Here is an 8,351-nt window from a genome sequence, read left to right on the forward strand (position 1 = left end):
CACCAAACAAAGAGTCCAATATTATTATCCAGTAAATCAAAACCGATTACAATCAGCAATCCCTTGCAACTCAATACTGCTGCAAAATGCTATAAAATTATCTATCGAAAACCCCTAACCCTTAGCCTTTTTATCAAGACTTATGTTGGTTACAAAATTAGGGTTACAACATGTCAGCCAATAGAAAAATAACCCCCAAAAAATATGGGGGGAAACTATGCCGATAGAAGTAGGGAAAATTTAACCTCTGAGTTTGATTAGGCTCCATATAACAACAAACGTTTGCCAAGGAGCAACATAAATAAGATTAGTAACACAAAAAACTCTAGTCTACCTTAATCAAAATGATTGAAATGATTGAATCCTCAAAAAAATGATACCTTCGGTATTTACCAGATAGTTGCATCATTGTTTCTGATAAATGCAACACAAAATTTAGTAGTCGTCATGCTAAACATTGCAATTGTGTCATAGTTAAGTAGTTGTAGTGAAGAATACAACAAATGCATCATAGAATCAAGCAAATGTAGTACAGAATTCCTACAACTAAAATCAACAAGAAAAAAAACACGATTATGCCCTAAAAATCAAATTTCACTATCAAATGTCATAAAATCTCAAATATAAACTACATGCGCAAAAAATAAGAAATTGTTATAATGAAAAATCAATTAACTTAAGTAATAGAACAATTGTGGTGCTAATTATCACAAGTGCATTGCAAAATTCTTGGTACATGTGAAGGAAAATAGGTAGTTGCATTGCTAAATTAGCAATTGCATTACAGAAACCTGCAATTGTGTCATATAACCCTGCGATTGTGTCATATAACCCTGTAATTTCATCATATAACCCCGCAATTGTATCACAAAATCACACAATTGCATTGCAAAATTCTTGAACTTACAAAACTCAAATTTTCTCAAGATTTTGTTAGTATCAAGGACATGGGTCCCATCGAGCATGACAAAATGTAGATACAAGAAATGAAGTCACCAAAAAACATCAACAAGTAACCACAAATCCTAGGAAACACACTAATGTTTGGAATCTCAAACAATTAGAGTATGTGTGTATGCAATGTAAGAAATCATATGAAAATAAGCAATTACCTTCAAGCATGTATAATGTTTACCTCCATTGATTTTCTCAACTTTGGAGTATGGGTAGTATGTTGCTCTTAGAATTATATCGTAGAACTATTTTAGCAACATGATTGCATGATTTTTTTAAGACTATGGTTGTTCATAATTGATGATGAAGGTTTCTTCTGAAGATTTTTTGATATCGATCAACATTGTTGATCTAATGAGAAGATTTGATGATCAAGGTTTCTTCTATGAGATGAATTGTTTAAGATAATTATGAAGTTAATTGATTTCCTGATGGAGATCGATAGAGTTGATTAATTAGTCAAGTAACTAATTGATTAGTTGAACTCAAAGTGTGTGTTAGTTGGAAGGTGGAACTTAAGACTTAATTATCATTAAATAATTAAAAAATATTTATTCATGTGCATGAGAGATAAATAAATAAAATAAATATTTTATTTATTTTTAGAGAACTTAATTTAGAAAAGTAAATAATTAAATAAATTAAAGAATTTATTTAATTATGGAAGACCATCATTAGCTCATCAAATAATTAAAAATAATTATTCAATTATAGGGAAAGTGGAAAAAATAAATTAATAAATAAATAAAATTATTTAATTAATGTGCATGAGAGAATAATAATTAAAACAATTAAATAATAAATATCATTTAATTATATGTGCAAAGAAGATTTATCAAATAATAAAAATCATTTAATGTTGGAAAAAAATTAGAATAATTAAATAATCAAATTTTATTTAATTATGAAAAAGGGAGGGAAATTTGATTTAGAGGAATAAAGTTAGTTTAATTAAATAATTAAAATTATTTAATTAATTAAGAAGAAACTTCTCTAAGTAAAAATGTCATTCACAGATCGTGGACAATTTTCAATGTCTACACATACTGCATACTATTTGATTTCTGGAAGTGTTATGATGTTTTATTGTATCAATTTTTTCAAGGCTGGTTCAATAGGTTCTCCCAAGGGTGTATATTTGTGTCTTGTACTTGTGTTTATTCTCGAAGGACCCCTTTGTGTATATTATTTTGAGCATCATTTGTTGTTTGACCATTGTATGTTGTTTAAGCATTAGCTGTGCAAGGTCCTTGATGTTAAATTTTGCAACACAAGCACCTACAAGATCAAATGACAAATAAATACACCTTCCACAAGTGAGAGTTGCACACATGAATGTTATATAACTCAAACACAAAGTTATAGAATGAAGTACAATTGTACAATGAAGTGCTTATAAAAAAGCACAAAGATGCCCGAAGCTAAATTTAGGCGAACTAAAGTGCAAGCATGAGGAGCTAAAAAAAGATCAACTCTAGCTAAAATAGATGCACAATTTGAAGCATAAAAGCACAACTAAGTGAACTTAAGCAAAAAAATAATAACTAGTTGTTAAAATGCTCTAACACCCTTCGTTAAGTGAAACTTAGGGTGTAGTAGAAAACCTCTAAATGCATGAATTCAAGATGGGTCGTGACAACTATAGGGCTGATTAGGTACCCAAGTAAAAAAAAAAGGTCTCTTTAAGCAAAGAAAAGGGGAAAACCATGTGGAAAAAAAAAACCCTCTCCAAAAGTGTATGAATTAAACATAAACTGCTAAAAGGGAAGGAAATAATGAAGGAAGACCTCAAGATGACACCTCAAGGACAAATTCCTTTACCCCAAGCATTGACTGCTACTGAAGGTAATGTAGGGACATCAAGGGCTTAGTGAAGATTTTTGCAGCTTTTGCCTCTATAGGTATGTAGTCCAAGGTGAGAAGACCATCTTGAATCTATTGACAAATGAAGTGCATGTGGATCTCAATGTGTTTAGTCCTTTGATGCTCCACTAGGTTACGAGAAATGTGAATGGCACTTTGATTGTCGCACTAAAGAATAGTGGGACCATTAGGACTAAAACCAAACTTTATCAAAAACTAACAAATCCACAGAACCTCATGGCTAGAAAGAACAACTACTCAATACTCGACCTCAATAGATTATAATGCAATAGCAGACTACTTCTTGCAAAACCATGCAATGGAGTCGAAATCGGGACAAAAAAAAATCCAAAATTAGACTTGATCATTAACATTACCAACCCAAATTAGAGTCAATGAAGCCAACAATCCTAGAGTCTTATGATGTATGATGAATGCCAAAGTGTGATGTGCCTTGAATATACCTTAAGATATGTTCACAGCCTTCTAATGACTCTCATGTCGATCATGAGAGAAAAAAGATACTAGACCAACCACAAAGGAAAGATTAGGATGAGTGTGGTTCAAGTACAAAAGACTACCAATCAACTACCTGTACAATGTAGCATCAACTCAGGGAGTGGAACAATTGAAAGACAATATAACACCTAACTAAAATGGTGTAGGGGTAGGCCTGCAATCAATCCTAGTAAATCTATAAATTATATCAATAACATACTTTTGTTGACAAATTTGAATCCCATTTAAAGGTTGAGTAACCTAAAGACCAAAGAAGTAATGCAGAGCACCAAGATCTATCATGTCAAATTGCTCTATCAATACTCTTTGAACACTTTGAATCACTAAAGAACAATTGCCCATAAGAATCAAATCATACACATAGAAGACTAATATCAAAAGATCTCCCTCCTAATGTTGAGTGTAAATTATGGGATCAGATTCCATCAATGGGAGAAACTAGTAGATAGTAGGAATGTGTCCATATTCTCATACCAAGCATGAGGGGCTTGTTTGAGACCATATAATTAATGTTGAAGCCTAGAAACAAGTGAAGAGTCCCACACAAAACCATGTGGATGCTTCGTATAGATCTCTTCATGAAGATCACCATGCAAATAAGGCACTATTCACATCCATCTCATATATTGACCATCCTTGTGAAGCTACAAGAGAAATTACAAGGAAAATAGAATCCATCCTGGCAATGGGAGCAAAGTCTTAGAATAATCAATTTTATCAACCTATCAAAACCCCTTAGCAACAAGATGAGTCATATACTTATCAATGGAACCTTTTGCAACATACTTAGTATGATACACCCACTTGCACCACACAAACTTTCTTCCCTTAGGAAGAGCAACAAGATCCCAAGTGTGATCTTCATCAGTGAAGAATACTCCTTTTCTATAGTGTGATCTCACTTTGGAATACTTGACACATTTTAACTTATTAGGATCAAGTGAAATAGCCTAACTCACAATAGATACCCCAAAACACTATGAACAGGTGCAATGAGAATTTGAAGGATCACCTACCCAATCTCCAATTACATAAACAATAACACAGGCCCACTTAGAAAGTGGTGGGGCAGGTGGTGGGGGTTTAACGGAAACATCATCCTCATCCTCAAAAGGTAAAGAATCCTTAAGAGGTGAGGAAGGAGTAGGAAGTGATGGATAAGTTGGTGATGGAGAGTCGATTAGAGGATATCACACATCAAGTTGGACATCTCATCAAAATAATACCTCTTTGGAAATAGGATCAAACAACTTGTACAAATTTGAATCCTCACAATTGCCAAGAAAGATTAGTGGTTGACTCTTCCTATCCATGGATTTCCTTTGTGCATCTAGAATGAATACCCAAGCCTCACTCCCAAAAAACTCTAAATGAAGACACATTAGGCTTGACATGGGACCAAGCCTTCTCATGAGTCAACTATCACAATGCCTTGTTAGACATCCAATTATAAATGTAATTAACATAATTCATTGCCTCAGCCCAAAAAGTTGCATCCATATGCTGAGACTGAATCAAGCAATTAGCCATCTCCCAAGGTGTTTTGTTCTTCCTCTTGACAACACCATTTTCTTGAGGGGTATAAGGAACTATAAATAAATGAAGTTGCCATGCTCAATACAAAAGTCCCATAATGCCTAACTGACTTACCCCCCCCCCCCCCCATTATTTGTGTGTATTCGCCTAATAAAAAGTCCACATTACTTTTCCAAAAATGTCTTATACCTCCAAAAGAATGTTGGAATCCAATAACACTGAGAGGGGGGGGTGAATCAGTGTTATACCAGAAATATCAATTTTAGCCTTATTAAAACATGCATACACCAACCTGGTTACTGGTACATAAATAATTGAAAGAAGTAAAGCAACCAATAAGCCAATCACATAAATGAGAACCATAACACAAATAATTATACGTGGAAAACCTCAAAGAGGAAAAACCATAGTGGGATTTGTGACCCACAATATCAATCCACTAGCCATATGAAAAAATATTACAAAATATAGGGGCCTGCACTTGCAAGAAGGCTTATAGCCTAGAGCACACTACTCAATCACAAAAGGAGACTCACTGAATACATACAAATACACACTTCAATCTGGATAAATGAGTGAACTGCTAAGATAGCATCTTCTATGCCAGAATACAATTTTGGTTAAGCTCTATATGTTCCGGTCTGAAACCCTAAACCCTTTACTAGAATACCCCTTTACAAAATATCCTCGCACACATGATCTCTCAGATATATTTTGCATCTCCTTCCTAATATATATTCGCATTATATCACACCCACTTCTATATAATTTTCATTTTCAAAATGATCTAATCCAACTAACCTATATACCCTATACAATTTATCATGCCTTATGTCGGCTTACAAAGATAATTACAATATCAATATACATGTCAGCTAGATAACATAAATACATGAATATCAAAAACAATTGCCGATGTCGGATCTAAGAGATGTTAGCCTCCAATACTGATAACCTTATTATAAACCATGTCAGCCTGTATCGCTAGTAACTAAATAAATTCTTCCATCTTGTCGATGTTGGTGTCGGTGTCAATGTTGGTGTCTGTGAAGTGTCTATCGGTACATAACTAATCCAAAACATGAAGCCGGAACAAGATACCATGTTGTCATCAATGACAACGTAGTGAAACCACCCAATTGAGTGTCAATTGCCAACAATCTCCCCCTTTGGCATTGATGGCAACACTCATGTGAAAAAATGATCATGGTTTCATCTGTTGGTTTCATCTTGAACCTGCTCCCCCTGAGTTGAATATCCATCTATCATCATAATCAAAAGTACTTTATATCTCCATATCTCCCCCTAATGTATAAAACTCCTTCTTTTTCTTTTTCATATCTGTATCACTCCCCCTTTGACATCAATGCCATCAAAATTTCCAAAAAGAATACCAAAAATCCAAAACTGTACAACGAATATCCCAAAAATACCTTACCGGAGCTTAACAAATTTGAAAATTTCCGGATATGCCTTCTCCAATATCTCAAAATAAGTATCCCAACCAGTTTTGAAAGTGTCAGAAATAGATACAAGTCCATTTAATATATGAGCAAATGACTCTTTCTCACTTAACTCTATCGGTGTGCGCTTTCCAACCATATCCATACACTCCTTCTTATGTACACTAAGTGAATCCAACCGAGGACTCACCAAGCCTCTAAGACTTCTGGCTCTTCTTATGATTTTGTCTTTTTCCTTCTCCAGAATAGAAATTTGGGCTTCCAAAACCAAAGTTTGACCATCAATGGATGTAGTCAATGAATTCAATCCATCCAAAGAATTAGCTATACTTGCAATTTTCTCCTGAAATTCCTTAATCTTCTTATCCACATTAACTATAAGTACATCTATGTTACAACACACTGTAAATATTTGTACACTGCTTTAAATAATTATCTATTAATTTCAACTTTTCATCAATTTTATTCCTCTCAGACTCAATTATGTGATCAAATGTAGCTCTCTCAGCCTGTGTGAACCTCTCCAGAGCTTGCTTGTTTTAAATTTGTTGCAAGGATTGAAAATCCTTTGAAATGTGCTCAATAATTGTCTTAAGCTTTCCGAATGGGCTCGCTTCTCTGTCAATCTTGCACTCGGGGACTAGTTTATGCAAGATAGTGATAGACTGATCAATAATCCCTTTATCCATAGATCCCTCCTTCATTAATTTATGTGCATCCATCATCATGAGTTCAGTAGGACTCATCTTGGTTATGTTTTTCTTTACAACCTACAAGGTGTCAATTGACAACAATGATGGACCTACTACCAGTTCCCTGTCAGATTCCCCTTTCTTCTCCTCTGATGTTTTATCCTTTATAGCTTCCTCACTTGCACTGGTGGCTTCAACATTTGGTGCAGTCTCTATAACTGCTAGTTCCTCTATATGAACTATAACCTCAACCTGTACATTTGTATTTGGAGGACTGTTATCCTCAACATTAGTATCTTGTATATTATCAACCTTTATACTCTCTATATTTGTCAGTATCTCAAGATTTGTCTGTACACTTGTATCTACTAGGGGCTTAATTTCCACTATCTTAATGTTTTTGAAAATTGAGGGTGAAGTACCCATAATACCCTTTCCTTTTCCTTCAACTGGGATGTCTACAGTATCTGTTTTAGATTCTGGTGAAGTAAAGAAACCTCGATTCTCTTCAAAGAACTTAACCCATGCCTTGTGGGTCTTTTTTATTATCTCATTTACCCTTCCTAGCATCAGACTGGTTATTCTATGTTTCCTATTAAAAACTTTCCTATTTGCCACCTCAAGTGTCCTATCCATTTCTTCTGGAGTAATAGAAACACAAACAGATAACAACTCTTGAAGTTTTGTTCTTGTCTTCTTGCATTGATGATAGTCTCCTAGCATCTAGCATATCATACAATTATGTCGGTATTTGATCTTCAATTTCTATTAAGGCTTTCTTATAAATATCCAAATATAATAATACTGCTTCCTCTATTTCTCTTTGTTCATCATCCTCTAAATTCTCATAATAAAACTGTACATTCTTTAACATACCATCCTTAGTAATCTCATCAACTAATTCTACACAAGTTTTAGGTGGAATGATAGTCACATTACCAGATTCAATTGTTAGGTCAATGTCAGCCTTCTTCTTCCTTCTTGCAGTACCGGATGGGGCTAAAGGTGTTACTTTTTGTGCTTTCTTCTATGCTGATAATTTGAATGTAACTTTCCTAACTGGTTGCTTTTTAGCTTCTACCTTGATTTCCTTTGTTTTCTTCCTTATAACCCTTTTGAAAGCTAGGGGTGTGTCATCTTCAGATTCAAACTTAGTTGTAATAGACTCAATGAACACTTCTGGTTCTTTTCTCTTCTTTCCTTTCTCCAAGACAACGTCAATCAATTCTTTGATGTCCCATGAGACCTTTTCCACAAACTTGTTTGCCTTTCCTTCCTACTTCTCTCTCTTCTTTTGGTTGAACTTTGTTTCAGCCTCTTGTGT

Source organism: Cryptomeria japonica, chromosome 8 (genome assembly GCF_030272615.1).
Source record: "Cryptomeria japonica chromosome 8, Sugi_1.0, whole genome shotgun sequence".
NCBI classification, from domain to species: Eukaryota; Viridiplantae; Streptophyta; class Pinopsida; order Cupressales; family Cupressaceae; genus Cryptomeria; species Cryptomeria japonica.